Source organism: Lagopus muta, chromosome 6 (assembly GCF_023343835.1).
Source record: "Lagopus muta isolate bLagMut1 chromosome 6, bLagMut1 primary, whole genome shotgun sequence".
In the NCBI taxonomy this organism is placed as follows: domain Eukaryota; kingdom Metazoa; phylum Chordata; class Aves; order Galliformes; family Phasianidae; genus Lagopus; species Lagopus muta.
In genome coordinates, this window is record NC_064438.1 from 4,025,539 (window position 1) to 4,049,547 (window position 24,009).

General features: G+C 38.8%; 1 long non-coding RNA gene across 3 annotated transcripts in view; it reads right to left on the reverse strand.

Annotated features, from left to right (window-relative positions):
• LOC125695166 (uncharacterized) overlaps positions 1-24,009 on the reverse strand; it is an 87,254-nt gene that overhangs the window by 43,534 nt on the left and 19,711 nt on the right. Inside the window, exon 3 of one of the 3 annotated variants that reach the window (XR_007377838.1) lies at positions 21,489-21,663. The exons of the other annotated variants lie outside the window; for them this stretch is intronic. This is a non-coding gene — a long non-coding RNA (uncharacterized LOC125695166). The remainder of the gene's footprint in view (positions 1-21,488; positions 21,664-24,009) is intronic. 3 annotated transcript variants of the gene reach the window in all.

The following is a 24,009-nucleotide window of genomic DNA, read 5'->3' on the forward strand; positions in this document are numbered from 1 at the left end:
AGCATGAATTCCATTCAGGCCATGGGTGCATGGGACTTTGTAATTGCTATGATGCTACATTGCCTTCTGCTAGTCTTTCTGTTGCAGAGATCTCTCTGCTGGCACTGGCAGAAGAGCCTGGCCTAGCTCCATTGCTACCATATGGCAACCAGTTGATACACAGATGCCTCTTAGTCTATGCTGCTATAGGATGGAAATCTTCTCTGTCAATCCTCCACATCAGCACATACTGAGAATTTGCTTAAAAAGATCAACTCAGAAAGAACTCTCAGTCTTAGCACTGCTCTCAAATTCAAACTGCTGTGGAGAGCCAGGAACCCACCAAAGTAGAGTCTCTCTGGTAGCGTAAACTATGGATGGCAGAAGGTCTGCTCAGCACGTGCACAGAGTAGGGTCTGATGCCTATGCCATCAGAGCAGATAGAGCACCAGCTGTTTCTGAGGCACCCATCTGGGTGGCCACTGGGCAGATCATGAAGCACACAAATAAACCTTCAGCTTTTGCTAGAGGTAGTTGTTGATTTCCAAGGTGATGTATTTTAGTAACCCTGCATTTGTTAATCCTCAAAACAAAAAAAGCTAAGCTCTGTGACTAGAACTGTGAACAGAAAACAAAGGCAACGCATTAGGCTTCAGAAGAAAATTTATGCTTTGGCTCTCATTGGGATTTTATTGGAGTTTGAATTGCTAGTAAAAGAAGAATCACAGAATGGAAAGTGAAGTCAGGTGCTTGAGCTGGAGCTCAGTTCTCACAAATTAATTTTATAGTTAGATGTGCAAACAGGACCTGTATGAAAAGTAACAGAAGATCGTTACCATTTTTAGATTGTTGATAGCACCTTGATTTTAGAGACTAGTTCAAATGATCCTCCGCAAGTAAATTGCCTGGAACTTATTTTAATACTCCAGAAGGTGAAGGACTGAAGCCACTCTGCCAGGACTTGAGCATGGAATTTGTGGAGGTCCAGCTAACACACACCCCAGGGTTGTGCCAATACAGCCATAACGACACTCTTCAGTGCTATATTCTTGTGCATAGCTCCTGGTCTGACGATTACAGGGGGACAAAGCTGCCTCAGTGGTAATGAATGGGAGGAGAGCTCTTTAGATGCAGGATATGCATCTAGATGCTAGTCTACATTTAAGATTTCCAAATGTAACCAGCAATATTAAAAGTTTGCCATTTTCACATATTACAATTACACATTGGCATTCCAAGATTTGCTACAGGCAAAGCTAAATTTGTGCTGCCAGTTTTAAAGGCTGAAAAAAATACAGCAAAGTTTTAGAGCATTTTGTAAACCAAGTCAACTATATTTAAATACTCAAGCATATACATAACCTGTGAAAGAACAAAATTATATGATGTTGCTATGACTGATTTGTACAATAGAATTACTACGATTCTGTGAGTTCTGTGCTCTGAGAACTACTCCACACACAGAATCACAGAATCACACAGAATCACAGAATCACCCGGGTTGGAAGGGACCCCAAGGATCATGTAGTTCCAACCCCCCTGCCTAGCAGGGCCACCAAACATACACATTCAGATCAGGTTGCCCAGGACCCCGTCCAACCTGGCCTTAAACACGTCCAAGGACGGGGCATCCACAACCTCCCTGGGCAGCCCGTTCCAGGGCCTAACCACTCTCCTAGTAAAGAACTTCCCCCTAACATCCAACCTAAATCTTCCCTCCTTCAACTTAAACATTACTCCAACATTATCTCACAACACCTAAAATGGATTTGGGAGTCAGTAGTTTCTGTTGATGAGTAACAATGGTTAATATGAGGCAATTCTTAGTTTTGTTACTATTTGGCTACCAGTCATTCCTACTCAATTAATGGCACTCGGGTTGCTCAGCACATCTAATAATTAGTCTGTAAATGTAATTTATTTTTCAATTAGAATGAAAAAAATTCAGTTATTTCTGGGAAAATGGGATTTTAAAGTAAAGAGCAGCAAAGAACTAGTAGAACAACTATCTTTTGTAGCTTTTTGCGACCTCACAACCCAGCTAACCTTTGCACCTGTCTCTAGAAGTAAGCAATTATGTTATTTTTAAATATTCTTATGATAGCTTGAAAACTTTAATATTTGCTTATGTAATATCAGACAAATGATAACATTTGCAATGAGGTCTTGAGATGCTTGAATAAATCACACTATTCCATAGCTTTGGGGAACAAAGAAAGGAAAAGTGTTTGACTCCTGTCCACTTTCTTGAACAACCTCTTCCTTGCCCACCTCCTCCCTCTAATCTGATCCCAAAAGTCTCAAGAAAATGAAGAACTATGACTTCATAAATGCTCTTTGCGTGATCCTAAAGTTGATATTAGTGATTGTACCATTGCATACAAGGAGTATTACCCCAGTTTTGTCTACATGTTCTGAGTTCTACAGCAATAAAATCCGTCTTGCTACAGTGCAGGTAATACTGGCAAAAAAGGGATTTGAAGCAAAAGAAATTGAGTCTTTCTGTCTTTCCTCTCAAGAAATCATAGAGAATAACAAGCTAATGAATACACGATAGAAAAGGACAAAGGAGTCCATCCAGTAAAAATTATTAACATGTAAAATACTGTAGAGTTTTTGAGTGATGGAGACTTCTGCAAAAAAATTTATATGGTTTTTGAGATAGGTGAAGGAAGATGAGAAAAAGTAAATTTGCATAGGAATTACCCACGTAATCTGTGTAGACAGTAGTGTTATCTAAATCAAATCCAAATTCAGAAAATAATCACCATCTCCTTGATTTTCTAGTTTAAAATACAGTATAGCTGTCCTCTTAAGACCTTGCTTGTGTAGTCAATATGCAGTAGTCAGAAATAAAAAGCTTGTTGTGCTGTTCCACTGTGGTTTGGACCAAATAGGAATTATTCTTGATTTTCATTGACATCTTCTGAAAGTTTCCTAACTCCGAGAAATAAGAATCAGGAGATCTGAATTCTGACTTTGTCAGCAGTTGATTGTGCTTGTTTGGAAACTTGTTTATTCTGTGCCTCAGCTTCATCAGTAAGTGGAATTTTCATGACTTCTGTACTTTATCTTGCAGACAGTGATAATTAGTTTAATATTTTGTATCACCCTGTGATTTTTAGGTATAGCTCTGTATTCAGATAGAAAGTGATACTTCTCTGCCATTGTTATTTCCCTGCCAAAACTCTACAAATAAGCTTTGCAAAGCCAAATCACAGTACCGTTGGCGCAGCTTCAGTCAGTACAGCATGTCACTGAAGAGAAAAAATTTGCACTTCTTGTTCTTCCTCCTACAGATCTCCTGATAAACATTTCAAATGGCAGTGGTGTAATTATCTTTGATTAGTGACTGTGCTAACTTAAAAAAATAAAAAAAAAAGGAAAGTAGATGTTGATTACCAAGCGCTAATGTAGTGCTTTCATGCACAGCTATAATTCTACTCATGAATATACATTAATCTTATGCATCAGTTATCTTTATCTACCATCAAGAGACACTAACTAATGCTGCTTCGTTTTGTTTTATGAAACATAAAGGAAGCATAGAGATGACCACAGTGCAGGACATTCCTGGATAGTGTAAGAATCTTAAATGTGTTTTGAGCTTTGCTGTTGGAACTAAACCTTGGGACTGCTGAACTTCGGATCAGATATAGTTGTTGTCGTGGGAGCTCCTGAGGGATGTGATTATTGTGAGGCTCAAACAGCCAGGAGTTGTACAGATTAAGGACTCTGTTCTGATTCTTCCTTTTCCACTTGTTATTCTGACTTGTTGGCAGAACAAGGCAGGTATGGGAGCTGTATTTCCAACTCCAATTCTTTTGGCAGCTATGCAACAGTCTCTAAGATGGCAGGCTGGATGGGACCCTGGCAGCCTGGTCTGGTATTAAACATGGAGGTTGCTGGCCCTGCCTGTGGGGGAGAGGTTGGACATTCATGATCCTTGAGGTCCCTTCCAACCCGGGCCATTCTGTGATTCTGTGATTGAGTGATGGCAATTGATTTTACCGCTGTACAACTTAAACATATCCATGAAGCATAACAACTGTGTGACTTATTCCCCTGGCTTTTCTAAAACATCTCAAAGTCTTCTACATGTCTTCTATGCTTTCCTGTGAAGCTGTATCTGGCAAAATTCTCTTTGCTTTGTTGATGCTTCCATTGTACATCACTGCAGTGAGGACAGAGGCACAGGTTTCCCACTCACAAGAAGAGCAATGCAGAAAGGTGTTTGCATTTCATGATATATTCCTTCACCACACAGTTTGGTCAATCAAGGCTTTGTATACAAGAAATGATAGTTCCTACCACTGTGACAGAAAAGCCAACTGCCTAATCCTTTCAAATTTACTTTTCTCTTTGATATGCAAAGTGTTACATGTTATTTCTTCTCCCAAAAGTCTATGAGTGATCTTACTGATAGCAGAAGGAGATGGAAATGTATTTTCAAAGCAAGTTCACCTAGATGTTTTGTGACAAAGATGAAAATTAATTCATAAGGAGAAGTGCAATGTTCTTCTTCTGCTGGCATAATTTGGTTCCATGCTTTTAAGTGGACTTGATCTTTTGCAAGGAAGAAATGAATTGTTTGTACTTGAATTTATAAAGGATTAGAACAAGAAAATAATGAGGCACGGCTGGGAAGCAGTGGCTCAATGTTACTGGCTGTGGATGTTGAACCAGTCAAGATAAGCCCAGGCTGTAGTTGGTTCTGATCTTTCTTTCAGTAATTTTACAGCTATTTGATAAATCTGCAAGCAGAAGGTTCCTTTTTAAAATGGATATGAGATGAGATTCAGGTCTTATTACCAATTCTGATTCTACTGCTCAGACCCATCAGTACTAAAAGATTGAAGTGTGCAAGAATGATTCATGGCTGTGGATAAAAGGCCACAATGAAAGCCAAAGCTAGCAAGTCTGTAAGATGCTTGAGCCCTGCCCACTGTACTAGGTTATCTTTGAATTCAGCAAAAATTACGTTTTTTTCCAGGTGACATGCAGGGCACTGAGTTTCTCAAGGTCAGAGAACTGCTAAAGCTCAACCATTCTTTGTGGTGAACCTTTTGGGAGATGTGAGGAGGCAAATAGAAGCTGTTGCCTTTGTGCTATTCTCCATTTGTTAAACTAGATTTACAGTTGTATCTGGCCCCATTTTACATGACTTTATTCTTCCCAGGCTTCCAATTTAAGCCAGTGACTGAAAGCAGCAAAGTGTCAGTGTTGCTGAAACAATGACAAGAGAGGCAAGTTCAGCTAGTTTTCATTTAAAATTATCCTATGCCTCCAAAATGGATTTACATTAGAGGTGAATCCAGTCCAAATAAATTTCTTGACCTTTCTAAGATTATCATGGCATAGGATGGACAGATTTTCTCAAAGTCATTAGTTACTGTTCCTGGAAATGTTCTTTTAAACTGCTATAATTTAATATGCACATCGACAAAATATTTCATGTGCGTGCAAAAAACAGTTGTTCTCATGCAGCTAATTTCATTTCTAAATAGCTCATAATGCCAAGCAGAATCTTTCCTCCTTCTCATTAACTGAATTTGGTGTGTAACTGTAGATATTTTGCAAATGGTGGAAACATCCCTGAAATTATGGCATGATGACACCTGCTCAATTGGACTTAGCCTAATGCTTTACAGTCCGTGGCTTTGAAATCAGAAACATAGTGAAAATAAAGATTACAAGCCATTGGGATTCTTTTTCACTCTGTTGGCATTACAAAGACTGGTATGCACACTGCAAGCATTGACACCGAGCACCACAAACCCTTACCCCCTGAGCACACTGAGGGTACAGAGGACATTGGCTTCACTGTGGAGCACAGAAGACTAGAGTTCTACAGAAAGATTTGCTTTTCTGTGTACAAGAACAAAACTGAATTAATGTGTCCTCTAATATACAGGATGACGAATTGTCACGCAATTAGTACAGCAAAGGGATAATAGTATAAAAGGAAAGCTTGTCATTTCATACCTTGGTGCTTTAAAGGGTATCAGTTAATCATATGTTCAGTGTTAGACTAAGAGCAAAAAATTAATGTTATTTGGTTTGTAACGTTTAAACAAAATCTGTTCGTTCTTGAGTTAGAGAGGAAAAACTCGTTACATAATTATACTCACAAACAAATGTGCCATTATTTGGCTCACGTGTAGAGCAGCCCTTCCTGAATATCTAAGCAGAATGCTTACACATTAAAATGCTGTGTTTAATTGTGTTTGTGCTTGTAATTACATCTTGCAATTACTGTTCATTGATGCCGTGCATGATGCCATGCTTAAAAATTAAACTTCACGAATTTATACCTCTAATTTAAATGGCTGACATAGATGTATCTGAAACTTGTGTATATACATAGAGGAAAAATGACATGTGACACAGTCACCTATTGACTTCCTGTTTTGTGAGTTCAGATTTTAACTTCTCTATTTGTTTATTTGATGGTCTTGGAAGTCCCTACATTTCCCATTTGTTTCTGAGCACAAGCATGCCAAAAGGGCTGCTAGAATCACCATGTGAAAATCCCTTGATGCCTTTGCAAAATCAGCTTGCAAAGAGTAACAAAAAACATAATAAGTAGAGCTAGTTGGGAGAAGAGTTTCTGCAACGTGCACAGTACTTCACAGATTTTGGGGTGAAATCAGCCAATGCTACAGAATTACTGAACAATGATCAGTGAGTAACCTCTGATCCCTTTCTGTCAGTTAAATTCCCAAAAGTCTTCTCAGTGACTACTTAAGACTGCACAGGCCTCCCTGTCCGCTGTGATACCTCAGTACTCACCTACGTCTTTTCCTTAGTGAGCAGCATTGTGCTTAATCTCTAGCAGAATTCGGAAATGAAAACTTCCCCTTAGCGTCTGTAACAACTGGTCAAATAAGTACTCTTAGAATGGAAATCCAGGTGAGATTTCATACCGAGCAGAGCAATGTTGTGCATTTCCCTTCTCTTTTATTTGCAACCTGGTACTTATAGTTTTTTTGCTTGAAGGGGGTGATAAAATGAGTTTCAAATCCTCCTATTGTTTACTTAAAGCAGGCATCTACTTCTTGGAGCATGCGTTTGCACACTCTGAGATAAAGTTCTTAAAATTTCTGCTTTCGAAGCCTTCCTGCAGCCCTTTCCTTCTAAGGAGGTGAAGCTTAAGCCCATCTCCTTTGGATTCCTTGTAAAGAGTTCTCATAATTGAGAGTGCCATTTTCTCTGGATTCGTATAACTTTAGCTCTTGTAGTGTAGAGATTATGGCATGGACGATAGCAGGGTGTTTAGGTTTAGGTATGGTGGAGCTGTGCCTAGCTGTGTAATGTAAACCTAGTCACTGAGAATGTTTTAGCCCCTTAAGGGTAAAAAAAAAATAAAAATCAGTAGTTGTCTCAAAGAATATAACTAATGCAAAAATCCACAGTAGAAAATATGGAAAATTGTTTCCACTATAAATTAGAGGTAGAAGGAGAGTGATGCTTAGTACTCACAAAAAAAACACCTATTCCTGCATAAATTTTGTGTCTTGATGATTATACAAATCAGGATGTCTTCAGCTTATGATCTTATCTGAAAAGATGTAGCTGTCACCACAGACCTCAGGCTCACTGTTTCCGTTCTGTTAAGATGGAAGAACAGGCAGCTCCTCAGTTGAAGCATTTGTACCGCTCACTTCTGCCTAGCTTTGGATTTAGAGCAGCCTCAGAGAATAGCAGGACCATACGTATCTGTTCACACTGCATGCTTATTTCCTTTGTCAGCTGGAGAAAAAAGGAAAACTTTGAAGGGAATTGGTAACTGAGTATAAGATATCTGAAGATTATAGGCTACATATATTTATAAATATATATAGTATGTAAAGTGTTGTTTATTGGAACCAACAAGCAAAATATTGCTTGTATAAAAGTCAACTCTATGTAAAACTTATGCTGCAGTTACTTGATGGTATGTATATTAGAGTCTGTTTTTTCCTAAGCATTGTTAGAATTGGGCACCCACTCCTGCCTGGTTGTTCTGTTAACTTTCTGATTAAGATTGAAACTATATATTTGAATGGGACTTGAATTAGCAGACTTGCATGTTACAAAGGCCTACTTCTTCCTTTTTCTTTGCAATAGTTCTCTGTAGTTTCACAAACAAAAAAGAAATTGAATCCACAGGACCCAGCTCACCTGTAGTCCTGCTGCCCCTCATGGTTACATCAGACAACTTGTCCAACCATTAATAAGAGTTAAATTTGATCAATATGCAGAAATTTCATCCTCTTCCATGTTCCTAAGTGTCTTCAGTTGCATCTAGTGTACCCAATTGCTCTATGAATCAAGGCCCGGTTATGAAATACGGACTCTCATGATCTAAGCCATGGAGATTTGTCCCTGCCATTTATCCTTGTCTAATTTAGAGTTAATAATACTTATCTATTTCACATCACTGCTAAAATGTCTAATTCATGAGCTCATCCATCCTGGCAGCTGTTTCAGAAGCCTATGATGATGTTCATCATTAGTTCAAGGCTTTTTTATGTGTGTTCTACTGCAAGAAACCGAAGTGCCCATGTATGTTTTGGTCTTTTCTGATAAACTCTGGAGAGCTGTGTAGAACTTGTTTGCTCTATGAGTCAGTGGGTAAGTCTGTGCAGGGGTGTTTCTAAATTCACTTGATGTGTGAGATATCCCATGGGATAATGTGAGATACTTTGATTTACTGAATAACTCTAGTGCTGTTTTTATCAGACCTGAACAATGTTGGGTCTCATCTCCCCAGTATCCAACCAAGTTTCAAATAGAACATACAGAAAATGCTAAGTGAGTTGAACTGTAGTGTTTTGCTTTTTCCTTCAATGAAAATTTTGTTATCATAGAATTGTTTGAGTAAGAGGGCACCTTTAAAGGTCCTGCAATGATCAGGGACACCTACAGCTCCATCAGGTGCTCAGAGCCCCTCCAGCCTGACCTTGAATGTTTCCAGATATAGGGCATCCACCACCCCTGTGGGCAACCTGCTCCAATGCCTTTACTATAAAATACTTCTTTCTTACACCCAATCTAAATTAATTAAGCAGCTGGGATTGTTATAGTCAACAAAACCTCTTCCACAGAATACTACACTAACTTTCCCTCTCAAAACAGCACAGTTCAAGAGGAAAAACTGTTCTGCTGATGCCTATTATACCTTTTAGCTTAATTAGTGCATTCTGGAAATATGCTGAAGTGTAACAGAAGAAGAGCCTTCCCAAACATTTCTTGAATATAACCTGCAATTCTGGCAAGGCTGTAAATTCTGCACCATAGCATAAGTAGGGCTGTCTAGGATAGACAGAAACTGCAATTGTATTTTTTGTGCTGAACATGTTCTACGAGAAATATCTGTGCTCTGCAAGATGCAATGAAATTGAATGATGGAAAATAATAGGTTTCTGGTTACTAGCATCCCTGTCTGTGTTCAAGATAGAATCCTACAGATGAGAGACTGTCTCTCCTATAACCCATCATCTCATTGTCTCAAAGGAAATATTTGGGTGAAGAAAGAAAGATAGAAATAAGAGCAGACTTCATTGCTCTGGTCTTAATATATATATATATAAGAGATTGTTGAGAATATTGAAACAGCACGCTTTCTTTTGCTGAAATATTCTCAGGGTAAATTGTACCACCAGTAACTAATTAATAGTTGAATACTGACAGCTCAGTAACTGCTGTAAGGTGCTGTGACCCACACATACCATTTTACTAGGCTGCCTTTAGCAGGCAGGATGGGCTAGAGATTAATACTGTCTTTTTGCAATGAAAGGAAAAAAGAGATATAAATAGGAATACCCTCCTGGGCTTCCTGATAAGTACGCATGCAAAGTTTTTAAAGGGCCTGGAAAGAGGAGCTCCTTTAAAGAGGAAAGCATATTGATTTGCACAGATGCCAATTCTGTTAAGCACCAACTTCCTTGGTAAAAAAAAAAAAAAGTGGTTGAGACCTACTTGGACAGGTGCTTTGAAGTTAATTCTTTAAAGGGCCATACTCTTGGAAGGAGAATGAGCATTATTTAGCTTCACAACATGCTGAGGAAATATTCATTTTCTTTTTGTGTGTGTATATGTAATTTTATAGCATAGAAAAGACAGGCAGAAGATATCACAATGTCCTCTTTGAGGCTTTTGACATTACAGTTCTTTTCCTCACCAGTGGATTTTATAATATAGCAGATACACAGACTGGGGAACATAGAGGAAGGATGTAAAAGGGGACTGGCTATCTCAAACTCCACTTTGATGTAAATATTGCTATAAGCCTATCCAAGAATTTGTAGTACCTAAAAGGAAAGATTTCTGGGTTTGGACCTAAATGCTGACTAGAAAACACATATATGGCTTGAAATATGCAGGACAAGGAACATTCCATAGCTGAAAGTGTGACAATGTTTTCTTGCTTTTGAAATTGTAAGGTGGAACAGATGGTGACAACTTAGTTAAATGTGAATGGTCTATTGAAATAACCTAAATTGTCACGTTATTATTCTATAGAGTGTGATCTATGCACCATTGTAACAAATTTAGAGTAGTCTTCATTTTACTGAATCAGTTGGAATTGCCTTATGTAGTGAGTTATGCTGGACTTACAGGGCCTTGCAGAGTATAACTGTTTCACTTTGGTGTCTGTGAATGTTATAAAGCTGAGGAAAAAGCCTTGCAAGTTAACAAAAAAAATCCATACCCATTCTACACTCTGAGTCATCTTCCTGCAGGAAAACTTCCAGGCAGATATCTAATGAGATTAAGAGCATTAGCAAAAATGTCATGTCTTCAGTTCTCAGCCCAAGGACAGGCTGCTTTTATCAATGCACTCCAGATCTGCTCAGGAGGGCAATAGCCAAGATCAAACCAAGCTCTGTCAAAAACATTGTTTTCTGCTTTTGCTTATTGCAACATGTCTACGCAGAGCATTTTAGAAGCAGGTTGCCAAATGTCTCTGTGTAGGTGTGGCACGTGGAATGAAAACGGCTGCTCGATTTGGGGATGGCAAAGCTCACAGAGCCCAACACACTAGCTCTGAGGCAGCTGAAGGAGAGGCTGCTGCTTATGAGGCCTCATCACAGTGGTGTGATGCCCATCTTTCAGGACTGTCTGTCCTAGCCCAGCCCCTGGAAGGCACCTAGGCTGTCCTATACAAAGCAAAAAGGAAATTGTACACACAGAACTGATGTATGCATTAAAAAACTCAGTGGCATTCAGCAGAGAGATATCTGAGATTGCCTCTACGAATCTGGAGAAGAGGCTATGGCTTAACTCCCGGAAGGTAGGTGAGGCTTTGAGATACAAATATTTACTGGGAGGTAACTTGCTGCTGATGTAGCTAAAGCAGTTCGTTTTGTGATAACCTTCTTTGTGAATGCTCTTTTTGTGTGATAAATTTGGCAAATGCAAGGTGGTTTATCTCCTTTTCATGCTGTTATGCCTCTCTCTGATCAGGGGCATGAACATGTAATTTTTCACAGTAAATGTTTTTGTGTCTCTGCCATTTTGCCTTCTTGGGACTCCTATCCTACATACAGAAAGAAGTGTAAGTGGTAGGCATCCTTCCTGAGAAACGAGAGAGAAGCCAGCATTGCCCCATTGCCCATGCACCAGAATATTCATCTTTTTCTTTAGAATCCCATTCCTACTTGGTCAGGAGCAGAGATTTTGAGCCAACTTGTCCAAAACTAAACATGCATGTCCCACCTCTGTTATTACAGGTGATTTTGAGCAGAGTCCTTTCCAACATCTTCTATAGAAACGCTCTATTGAGTGTTGAACAAAGTAGTCACTGAAAACTTGTTTTCACCTGCAAATTGCTCATGAACCAAAGAAAAACCCTGAATATCTATTTGATCAGCCTATTAGCTAGGAATTACCTGTCTATTTCTTTCCATTTTTGGAACTGATAATTTACATGATAAGAAGTGGGATGAAATAGAGAAATAAAACAATGCTTTGTTCTTAATCCATTTATACTTTTTTTTTTTTCTATGGGAGAGATGGCTACTTGTAAAAATAAGGTGGAAAACTGTTCTTAGATTACTGCTCAAAAAGTCTGAGAAAGCCATGTAGGCGTATTCAGGTACTTTCAAGTCCTGGATAATTAATCCTTCATTCCGAATGGCTACAGAAGGTCTAATGTCATTATTCTTTAAATAATGTATATAGCATACTCTTTAAAAGCTGCTAGGACATATATAAATTTTATGTGCCACGTTCATGTAGCCTGTGTTTAGCAGTGCTTAACAGCTAAAGTGTAAGCTGAAGTTTGCATATTCTTAAAGAGTATAATGAATCTAATATTCTTCCTCTTGACACTCTTGACTCTGAGTTAAAGCAGGAGAACTCCCCAGATAAAGAGTAATTCCTTTAGTACTGTGTGTTTAGAAGTAGGTGAAATTCCTTCCACTATTGGCATTTGTAGTTGGTCCACGCATACAACAGATAATCATTTTTAACAATCTTTCTCTGAGACTAAACAGATATAAAAGATAATATTAGTACATTTTATATCTCTGAGTATGTGTATGTAAGTTTGTGTGCGCTAATCACATGATCTTCAGGCTTTCTTTCATCTTGAATACTAAAATGACTCTTGCTCTACTGCTAAGGTAAAATGCTCTTTTAAAAATCACATGCAGAGGTTTTGATAAGGATATATCTTGAGAATAAATATGTCATTGGCCATTGGATTTAATACACGCAAGGAAAACATCAACTTGCTAGGCTGTAGCACATTCTGAGTCTGCATAAAGAAAAGAAAGCTTAACTTACAACTGCCATTTCTTGACTTAAAAAAAGGGTTGTGAAATGTAACACGTTTCCTTGTAAAAAGGCCTTGTTACAAGAAGTTTCTTCATTTAGAAGAAAAGGAAACCCTACAGACTAGTGTCATTTGTTGTAAAAGCCATTTTGGCATTTGAAGAGCTCTTCTACAGATATTTTCGGTGGAATCCCCTCATAACTCACCAATTTGTGTTTCTTAAGTAAATGTAAGCTCTAGAAACAAGCACTTTTTGGTTTGGTGCTGGAATACACACAGTTCTGCGTGTAACAATAGGGAAAGGATGTTAACATGAATGAGAATAGAGAACACAAATGCAATAAAAATGGAAACTAAATAAAAACAAGATTAGATCTATTAAATAAATTGAAGTCTGGGCTCCTTCAATCCTGGGAGCTAATGTAAATCTAGAGGAAGGCAAGTCCTTCAATTATTCATGGATGCACTATCAGCAGCTTTCCTTTCATTATAAGATTTAATTTGGCACTGAATACTTAAACCAGATGTCTTTTTCAAAAAGAATCTACATAACTTTGACAAGACGTTAGCACCAATCCCCAATTATCTCCATATTGGATCCAAGATGTCATTCAGGAGAACATTTGTATGTTAGTTGTGATCAAAATAAAATATAGATATCATTCTGTTTATGTGAAATAGTTGTCCCTACACACATATACTTCCTTGTTGCCATGGTTTAATCATAATTTCATTGCAACACGATTCAACAAGGAATCATCTTAGGAGAAAATTCCATTTGTCACTCAGTACTGTGGAGGTCTGATTCAATTTCTTCTCTTATAAACTGAATAATTGTTAAAAGGCCAATGATTCAGACTTCTCAGAAGAACATCTAAGTATTTCTAAATTGCCATGAATAGTATTCCATAAATACACAAAGGGAGAGAAAAACAAAAATCTCTCTCTGCTTACTGAGTGGTGACAAAAGAAATTAAGTTCAGTTAGTCATTTAAACTCTCCAGTACGGTTTTCTCTCCAGAGTATTCACAGGAGAATTGAATTCTTCCTATCTTGAGGCAGTTTATCTGTCTCTCTAAGCTTTTGTTTTCACCCTTTTTTTTCTTCACATCCAATTTTAGCGTGCTTTGACACTCCTTTTCAATTAAAATGTAAAACACTGGTTTAATGAATTAGACGAACTGTTCAGCTTACAATCTGCTCCGATCTGAGTTTAAAACTTTATTAGGAATGCAAACTGAGACAGAAGTATTCACAAAGTTTACATGGGATCGTCCATCTCTGTCTCTTCTTAAAGCTGCTCAGTAATGTCCTGCGCACGAAATCTGCCATTTGATAAGAGACGAGCAAAGGCAAGTCTCATGTAAGACTGTGGCAGTGACAGAGGTATACTTTCCTGTTCCTTATTTCCTTAAACTTTGTAATGCAAATGTGAACTTTCTTGACAAATGTTATTTGGGTCCACACACTGCATGACAAAGAAACAATCTTGTTTACAAGAATTTCAGAATGCATCTTCAGCTAAAAGAAGATCTCATTGTTAGAGTCACTGTCACTGGTCCTTCTAGGGAAGGAAGGCTCCTTGGTGGAAGTCATGAGGAAGGCTGTACTGTGCTGCATACACTCTACTGTTTCTAGAGATTTCACTCATTTGGCTGTATGGCTTTCTTTACTTTAGTATTTCTGAATCATGCCGCTTTCCAATGACAGAAGGGTATGTGTTAAAATATTCTGACCTGAGGTGTGAGGGCCAAAGAGGGCCGCTCTTCTCCTTTTTCAGTACTATTGAAAAATCATGAAGACAGCATGTTGAGTTTATAGACTGAACTAATGATGTGTAGAATAGAATACATTTCTTACAGTCAAAATGATGGCATACTTTCAGGCATTTGAGGAGTTACCTCTCTTGTCGAAGATCATAAAGTTAGGACAAATATTAAATGGTGGACTTAAGATGCTGTGGAAAAATCAATCTTAGCTTAATAGAGAGATATTTGGTATAAGTGGTTTTCCTTTACTTTCCCCATGGCCACAAGGAGTTCAATGTCAACCAGCTAAAGAGGATATCTCAGCACCTTCACAGCGTCTGATGGTTTGCATCAAGCTAAGTGAAATGGAAAATTGCTACTGAAGAACTAGATGTCTGCAATCCTGTTGGGAGTTTTAAGGCAAGAAGAGAGAGTGTTCTGATTGAGTAATGAAAAGGATGACAGGTCACAAATAACTTGTGCTGTCAGTTAAATGACACCTGAAACCAACCCAGGTCTGTCAGAGGGAGCTTACTCCTGGTTTTCATGTAATCTTTTCTGGACTTTTTAATGGAAGTTTAATTAATACTGCTGGTAGACACAGCGCCTGGCAAAGGTCATTTGAAATATTTACTTTAGTTAGTATCTGTACTGCAGAGGATGCACATTCAATACATTCTGCCTAAAATATTACAGAAAAATATCATTTGGGGATAGACTGCTGCCTCGTTAAGGTTAAATAAGAAGCATGGCTCAGTTCTCCTGCAGAATGAAGCAAAAGGATGATTTTCTTTTCCCTCCAGTCCAACATAACAGATTTTTAAACTATGATAAATTTGAGCCTACTGTATTAATAAGCACAGTCTAGGAATCTGACTAGTAAAATGCTGTTTTGTAAAAAGCCAGCAAATCATGACCAACTCAGAAAACAATATGGATCAAAACTTATGCTAGGTAATACAGATCTATGAACTTAATTAAGAAAACTGATGGGCTGCAAAAAGTGTTGCCAAAGTAATAAATACTTAAAGATCTCAGTGTATTCATGACTGTGGCACCCCAGTGAATTGAGAGCAGCAGTGAAAGAAACACAAAGGCTAAAACTGAGCTGTCTGAGGAAAAAAAATATATATAGTTAGTGGGTGTGGAATCCAGCTTCTCTGAGAATGGAAGATTATTTGATTTAAACATTCAGATCAAGGGATGCCTGCCCTAGAAAGTCCACGTGCTCAGATAGCCAGGTGGTCTAACACAGCTTATAGCCCATATTCTTTCTGCCTAAGGCTGTCATTCATTGCCTTGTGTTGCAGCACAAACATTGGTTCCTCCTGTACAGACTTCCCAAGTACATCCACTCTGCAGTTTGTTTCTTCTGCTGTGTTCTGGCACAGCAGAGGTGAAAGCACTTTTTCTTTTGGAGCAGATTTGTTCAGAAAACAACTAAGCACCCAAGAAAAAGCAACATTTTGCATTTGAAACATCTGAAGGAGGAAAGAAAGACAAATTAAATCCTCCTCTATGAAAGAATACTGCTTTTGTCTTAGGGAACAACCTTTATCATTCAGATATGCTGTTGCAGCACTCAGCCATGCCAAACATCTATTCAAAGAGAATTCCTTTTTATTTGCCTTTTATTCCATACCTTATAAAATGTTCCAAGACAGCAACCATTATCTAAATGATTATTCAGCTGGGTAATCCAGCCATTATCTTAATTGTCCATCCAACCTTGCTGCAATCCTTCAACCAGCGCTGCTTATTTCAAAACTCCATCTCCTGGGAGGAAATAGGAAGATTTAACCTTGGGGTAGAAACAACTAAGGAAAAAATTTATATGAAGTGTTTTAATGGATATTAAAAAGAGTGGAGAGAAGAGGGAGGAGCAAATTATGCGGTTATTAGTAATCATCTTCAATCCTTTTTAATACTAAATGAGCAGATACTGTAGGGTGCTGTGATACCTACATTATGAAGTGAAAGGTCAGAAACTTTCATCTGAGATCTTCATCAAATGTTGTAGGAAAGGATATTTCTGTTATATACATGTATTAGATATACATTTGATTGCGGGTATTGCTGATGGTTTTAAATTCATCTTTTAACAGAGCACCACCCATTAAAAACAGTATAGCACCACTGGCAACTATTCAGTTGTGAGTTAAACATACATTACCCTCTGCGAGCACATCTACACCAGTTAATAGAAAATCAGCTTTGGATCACATGAAAATGTAAGCAAAGACTGGGCAACCTGCAGAAAGTGGGAGGCAGTAGGACTAGCTGATTAAAAATATTACTGTTTTAAGTAGCTATTCCTTAAGAGGAAGTTAAGCGTGATGCTGCTCACCACCCCAATGTGCCAAAATTACTACCTTATGTTAAATGCTGCCCTTTATGCTGTTCCAGTTCATAGGCTTTGAGAGGGGGCACAGGGGAGGTGGCAGTAGCTCGGAGGTGTTTTTCTTGCTTGATGCACTTACTAACAGCTCCAGCACAACAGCAATCTGGGGAAGATGCCTACTTGATTCTGCTGAAGTCAGAGCTTCTGCTATCTTCCCCTACATGCATACACACATTGCTGCTTGCAGGAGTGCAAAAATGAAAGTGTAGAATGCTCTCCCTGGGAGAGTGCAGTGTGATGAGTATGGGACGGAGCTGCAGCCCGAGGCCACTTTGCTCTGCCTAGTGAAGTGTACCCAGAGTAGTTTCCTGCTGAGCTGCAGAGCCTGTTAAGAAGCAGGCAGAGAACAAGGAATCTCTGAGGCTGTTTTCTCTTACAGAAGATGATGATTTACTCCTGAGTAAGGAATGCTTGTAGGGAGAATGAAATCACCTTTGTATCCCACTCATGCTGGGTATTGCACAGCCAATCACCAGGTCTGTGACTGAACCACCTTGTTTTCAAGTGGGATTACAGCCAAGACACCTCAGTTACAGTGCTCACACGTTTGGCATTGATATCTGTGTGAACTGTTTGCAAAATGGCTGCAGAGTGCAGAACAACACTTTGCTTATACAATTCTACTTCTCTTCCTGATTTGTTTAAAGGATTTAGCTGGCTGAAAGACTGGGATGCGATAAGTGAAATGGTGGTGACAGTGTGAATGAATCCTACTGGTCCCAGTATCAGATTTAGAGACACCATACACATCATTTCTGAGGTGTACTCTTACTTTCTTAGAAATTTGTCCGTGTAAAAAAGAGCAGAGATTAATACAGTGATCTACCTGGTTATTTTCATTCTTTGGCAGTTTTAACTGAGGGTTGCAGAGAAATGCCACTCTCTGTCCTCAGATCAGCCACTCCATTGAACTGCCCCTACGTGATAAATTCATCAGATCAGGCTACAAAGTATGCATTCTGTTCATTTGTACATTTGTTGCCAGCTAGCATTGCTGTACATGATGCTAAATGCTTTGCCTGGGGACTTGCTATGGATGTGTTAAGCAGTGGTGATGCACATGTGCAGGGCTTGGACACATTGCCTGTATTTCTACCCCAGGCTGGGAAGAAACAGAAAGGTGCAGGTAACTGGTTATGTGCCCTAGCACCACAGGAAAGCATGAATCTAGAGATGATTTACTCTTCAGTAAAAGAAGATTATTCCGCAGTGATGCAATCTCATATCTTCACCCTCTTTCCCAACTCACACTTTAGTTCTTGAACAATTCCATGGAAAACAGTGACTTGAAAGAGGGCAGTATCTATGCATAACATTTTGTCATTTTCTCTAATTTTCTGTCTCTACTTTTATAATCAGTGCCAATGTTGTCTTCAAGTCTCAATTGCTCTATTTTTTATCTAAGCCTGCACGAGCTATTTCTGTGGTAGTGTTCAGTTCATTTTCCCATTATTTCTTAGCTAAAACTTTCAAATTATTTTGTCTTTAGTTAAAAGTCTTTGCTGCTTCAAATTCACCCTGGGCAACTTCATTATTTTCCTTTCCAGCTATCTATCCTGTGTCAATTATGGGACCATTACTTCCGTTACCAAAGCAATGATACTCCAGTTTTCTAATAGAGAGATAACAGTGTTTGGTTCATATTTATTTTAATTGCTCATGGATATTGATCTAATGTGAAATTCATTTGTCTTTCAAATGTGATGAAATAGAAATGTGGAGGTCTTTTAAATGAGTGGAGGGCACGAATACAGGCAGCTCCTGTACAAACTGTTCAGTGCCACAGGCTGATTTTCATTGCTAAACATGCCAGTTGGAGGCATTTCTAAAGCACTCAATGCCACTGAACCAAAGAGCCAACCTTGAAATAAGAATCTCATTACAGGGAGAAGAATACTGAGAAAAAACAGGTGCCTGTATTGCTGAAATTGCTTTGTTATTCTTCAAATTTACTGGTTGTTATTAGAAGCATCCCTTAACCAAAATAACAGTTTCAGATATTTTTGAGGTAGTTAGGTCTGGCTTTGAAAACAGTATTTGCCTGCAAAAATTGCTTCACTGATTAGTTAAATCTAAATTTCAGCCCTAACTTCCTAAAACCTCAGAGATTATTTATTTTATTTGGAGCCCAAAATAGGGTCACTATTCCAACTCCCATTGTGATTATTCATAATGAGGTGCTGAGATGAAGCTCGATGAGCTGTGCTGGCTCATGTTCCTAGCTCTGTGTGATGCATCGTAACCAAATCCCAGTTCTTTCTGTAAGAGATTTTGCAGTGGTTAATGGAGAGGAATAAAGCAGTGTCTTGGGGAAAGGGAGAACTGGAGGGAGACCCAGCCTGTGTTCCCAGGAGTGCAGGAGCTTTCCCCATGAAAAGTCTGGCAAAGGCAATATTGGATGGGATGACGTGAGTTTGGGGGCTGGAGGTGACTGCCAACCACAGGATTTGTAAATCAAAAGAGGGGGAGCAGATTGGGAAGGTTCTGTGAACTCAGTATATAAAGCATCCCTTTTTATTTATTTATTTATTTATTTATTTATTTATTTATTTATTTATTTATTTATAAATTGAGAGATTACCTAAAAGTGCTGCAAAAACCTGGTGTAAAGGCTTGTTTCTTCAGCCTTTAGGAGGATATGTTGGCTATGCTATAAATGCCATATTAAGACAGTACAAAGTTGTTGCAGGTGACTGGTCTGTTTTCAGTTTCCTTCAGAGATCGTTTTTGGAACAAACAACATTCTAGAGGGGGCTTATCCCAAGGCAAAAGGAAAAGCAAATTAAGGGAAAAGAAGTGCATCTCAGACCCTGTAACACTGTTGAGCTGATAAGTGCCTGAAGTGGGAGAAGTACAGCCTTCAGTGTTCCTCGATGGCTCAAGCAGGTCTGACAGTGCCAATTCCTCTCTGTCAGAAATTTCATAGCCTGCTTCAGAAGCACAGTAACTATCTCCAGCTGCTGAAGCCACCAAGATGGTTTTGTTTCAAGATGCTAGAGGTTTAGATTTCCACTAAAACACAAATAAGTGTGTGTCCTTAGCTGACACTAAGACACATGCTGTTTGTAACATGCACCGTGTGCTCCACTGCACACGTCCATTTTCACATAATTGGAAAATATCCACCAACCAGTAAATTAAATTTCAGTGAAGTATGAGTTACAACACAAATCTTGCTTGTCTCACACATCTTTGCTCCCTCCTCAGCAGACTATGTGAAATTATACGTTCCAGGAGTACGTATTCCTACCTAGGACAAAATGTCAGTACTGTCACGCTTCCTGAGTATGAAACAATTTTGCTAATATATATATAAAATATTTTATGATAAGAGAAAATCACTGCTCAAAGTCACTGCATTCTATGTTGCAAAGAAATATCCAGCAGAAATGTCATACTTGGAAGTTAGGAACTGCCTAAGTAATAGTGAGATCTCTGCAAAAGAAGGATTTTTTTTTTTAAGCATTATTATCCTTTTGGCGTGAGTGACTAATGGAAGAATGCTTTATTTCAATTAAGTGCAGAACCTGCTCTCAGTACCATGCATCCTTGATGAATTTTATTCAGTCACAGCTCCTTCAGGTGCAAGAGGTATACAAACAGCAGCACTCTGCTCTCCTACCAGACCAACCCTGAGAGCGAATGTTCATTCTTTTCAGAACTCTGTATAGATACCTATACACACATCCCAGTGCTCAGAGTCTTTTGAACGTGTTGAAGGTTGGCTTTCCAGCACTCTTGCTGTTGATGATTCACCGATTCCTTTCTTGAGCTACTTCTCTCTTTTTCATTACAAAGGAGTTTCAAGATTTAGCTCAGAATTAACCAAAGTTTCTCTCTCTTATTATTTTAAATGGGCAGCAGGATATAAGTTGCCCATTCTGAAAGAATCTCACTGAGAAACTTGGAATAATTTGGGAGAGAGTTTAAAACTGTGAAGTTATTCATATCTGAGGGCATTTGCATTTGAATAATGCCAATTAAAAGTGCCCTTCGAAATGACTGAAATAAGAATAATTTCTGTGCTCTGTGTTGCTTTCTAATTACAACTTGTTCAGAAGTTGTACTCCCGTGGCAGAGAATGTCAGCCAGAAGTTACAAATGGCAAGTGCTTAGATGACTTTCAACAAGTATTCTTCTGTCTCACTCTGAATTTCCATAAACCTCTTTGACTGTTCAGTCAGTGGGCTGCCAATGTTTCCCCCAGGAACTAGTTCTATATGCTGATATATTTTGTGTCAGAAAGTTTTTCTGCTATGGAAACAATCACTTTGCTGTTTTTAACATCATCCAGTTATTTCTAATCTTCTCTCTTTGATGTCTGAATCTTTAGCTGCTGGTGCCACATTCATTCTGTTTAGCCCTTTATCATTTAATAGCTTCTGACTCCCAGGAAACTATTCAAAGGAAGAGTAGCAAAAACTACTCTGACCACCAAGGGTTGGTAGTAGCCTTATTAATGTTGTTGTAGCACAGAAGGATACCTAGGTGCTAGTTTGAAATGCCATGGTGTGACTTAATTTTACAAATATTAAAATACTGTTGCTAGACCTGAAAGGCAGGACACATTCACAAGAAACTTCTTCTGAAGTCTTACCATGGCAGGAAAGGAGATGGCTGTTGTCTGTGCTGCTCCAGCTGTCACCTCAGGCATCCTGTTACCAGATAGCAGGGGCTGGGGAAGCCTTTAGTGTGCTTTGCGGCCGTGTGAGGCCTTTGGGAAGGAGCTAGCTATGGATGCAGAGGCTGTGTCAGCTCTCCTTTGCCTCTTTCTGATGAAGAGATGATAGAAAAAAAGAATAGAAATAGAAATTTTCAATTTTTGTTTTTCAATAGATTTTCAATAGAAAAAAAAGAATAATTGGAATATTCCCACTTACGTCAACCAATACTTTTGAACAAGAGAGTCATACTCCACTTCTTCAAGAAATGCTCTTGAATACTCAACAAGAAGTAAACTTATGCTGCATCTCCAATATTTCAGGTATGCCCCACTATGTGACTACAGAGTTCAGCTGGCTTGAAGCATCAGTGTGACAGTAGTGCAACTGCCCAGTCTTCCCAGCAGTGTTCAGGACTGACCAGCTGGTAGCTGATTTCCTGCTACAAGGTAGGAGTTCATTTTCAGCTCCATTCTTTCACAAGTAAGTGGTTATCCTTGGCTGTATTATTGTCAAGTTCTCAAAAAAGATAGATGTGACTGCAATGTCAGACAAAACCAGAACATTTTAAATTTAAGGATTAATAGTAGCCTTGCTGGAAGGGAAAAATACCATGAAAGGTACTAACTTTAGCAGTAATATCTATTTTAAGTAGTAATGAAAAGCAGTCTGCTATGTAAGAAAGCTATTAAAGACAGATCCAAAGAGCAAAGAAACACTGATATCACCTAGCTTGCCCACAGTGTAACGGAGGACTGGGTGTTTTGCTTTTCATTGCTTTCTGAATTAGTGTCTGCCGAACTCAGGGCGTTCATGGACACCATGTGGTGCTCTGCTTTGACCACTGGTTTAGTGGCACCAGAAATTTTTTTTTCCAACAAGCTCATTGATCACAGAGTAGAGACTGAAACCAAAGCTGATGATATTTTACAAAACAGCTGCATACCTGATGCATTCCTGTCAGTATATGTTTTACCACTGATGTGAAGGGAGCAGGATGTAGCAGGGCATTGCCAAGCGTAGTACTATTTGAATGTCTACTCATCTTCTAAGATGAGCCTAAAAAGTGCTGCAAAATTATTTATTGTCTTTATTAAGGTTGTGTTTCGTTTATGCTGATGTTGTTAAGGGAAAGACTACGTTCTGTATCACTTTTATGCATTTATGCACAAAGGCTGTGGCAGCAGGATGTGGCTCACAGAAAAGCAAGGAGGAAAAAGTTGGAACCTTAGCTCTTTTGGCTTCAGCAAGTGCTGTTAAAAGCCTGGGCATTTGGAAATGAACATAGGGACTTTGCATTGTCTCACTGTTCTCCCTTGGAGCCAGTTTCTGTCCTCCCTCTTGGAATACTTTACTTTTTTTTTTTTTTTTTTTTTTTTTTGCATCCAGTCTCCTCACTGATTTTCTTTGTTGTTTTCTTTTTCTTTTTCTTTTTCTTTTCCTTTTCCTTTTTCTTCTTCTTCTTTTTCTTTTCTTTTCTTTTTTTTTTTTTTTTAATGAGAACTGGCACAATTTATCTCAAAAGACCTAAAGCAAAGCTAAATCCAGCTTTAAAGAACTTCCAGAGGTCTACCACAGGGGGCCCAAGTGTTTCTGAAAGGCACAGAGCCCCCAAGCAGATGTTGCTGCTCCTCCAGCAATGTTCATTATTATCAGGAAATGTAGTCCCCTTCTGGCTTTCTCCTAACAAGCAACTGCTAAGCAAGGTGCCTCTGCCCTGTGTGCCAGTCAGCTTGCTCAGCTGTGCTGGTTAAATGGCAAACAAATGCGCTGTGTTACATATAGGGGTAATATAACCCCTGGGTGATATTATATATCACACCCCTGGGTGTGATGGAATTTTCTCCCAGGCAGGGGATTAACCTGCAACCTCATTTGTCTTGTACTACAATGCAGTGTCACCATGATAATAGCAAGGCAAATAAATAGTTTACTGCTTGGCTTGAGGTAAGTAAGTAAAAATTAACTACTTTTATTAACTAAAATGGTGAATGCTGACAAGAGAGAAGCTGAATGGACTCAAGGAAACCATTACAAGACACATGGAGATGTGTGCCATGGTGAAAGACAGGCAGTCTGGGAGATCTGTCAGGAGTGGGTGAAACTGGAGTTGTTAGGGGGGTCAATGCTCTGCAAAATCTTCATAGACTATACAACATAAAAAAAATTGTGGAAATCGAAAATGCTTTTGTCCACTTGGTAGCACTGTTCTTTGCCAAACAAGCTGCCACTTATAAGTCCCTCATAAAATAAAAAAGGGCTGGATATTGTTTTCCATTTCTGACCTTAACTCTTTGTTTAACTAACTCTGCTTTTGATAGAGGATAGTGGTGGGGAAGGTATGCACCAGTCTCCCTTCTTTCTTTTCTCTCAAAAGATCTTGTCTGAAAGCTGCACTCTGGGAGAGTGTGAAGGCTGAAGGTGGAAAACAAACTTAAAGATGCTTTGTCCCATTCG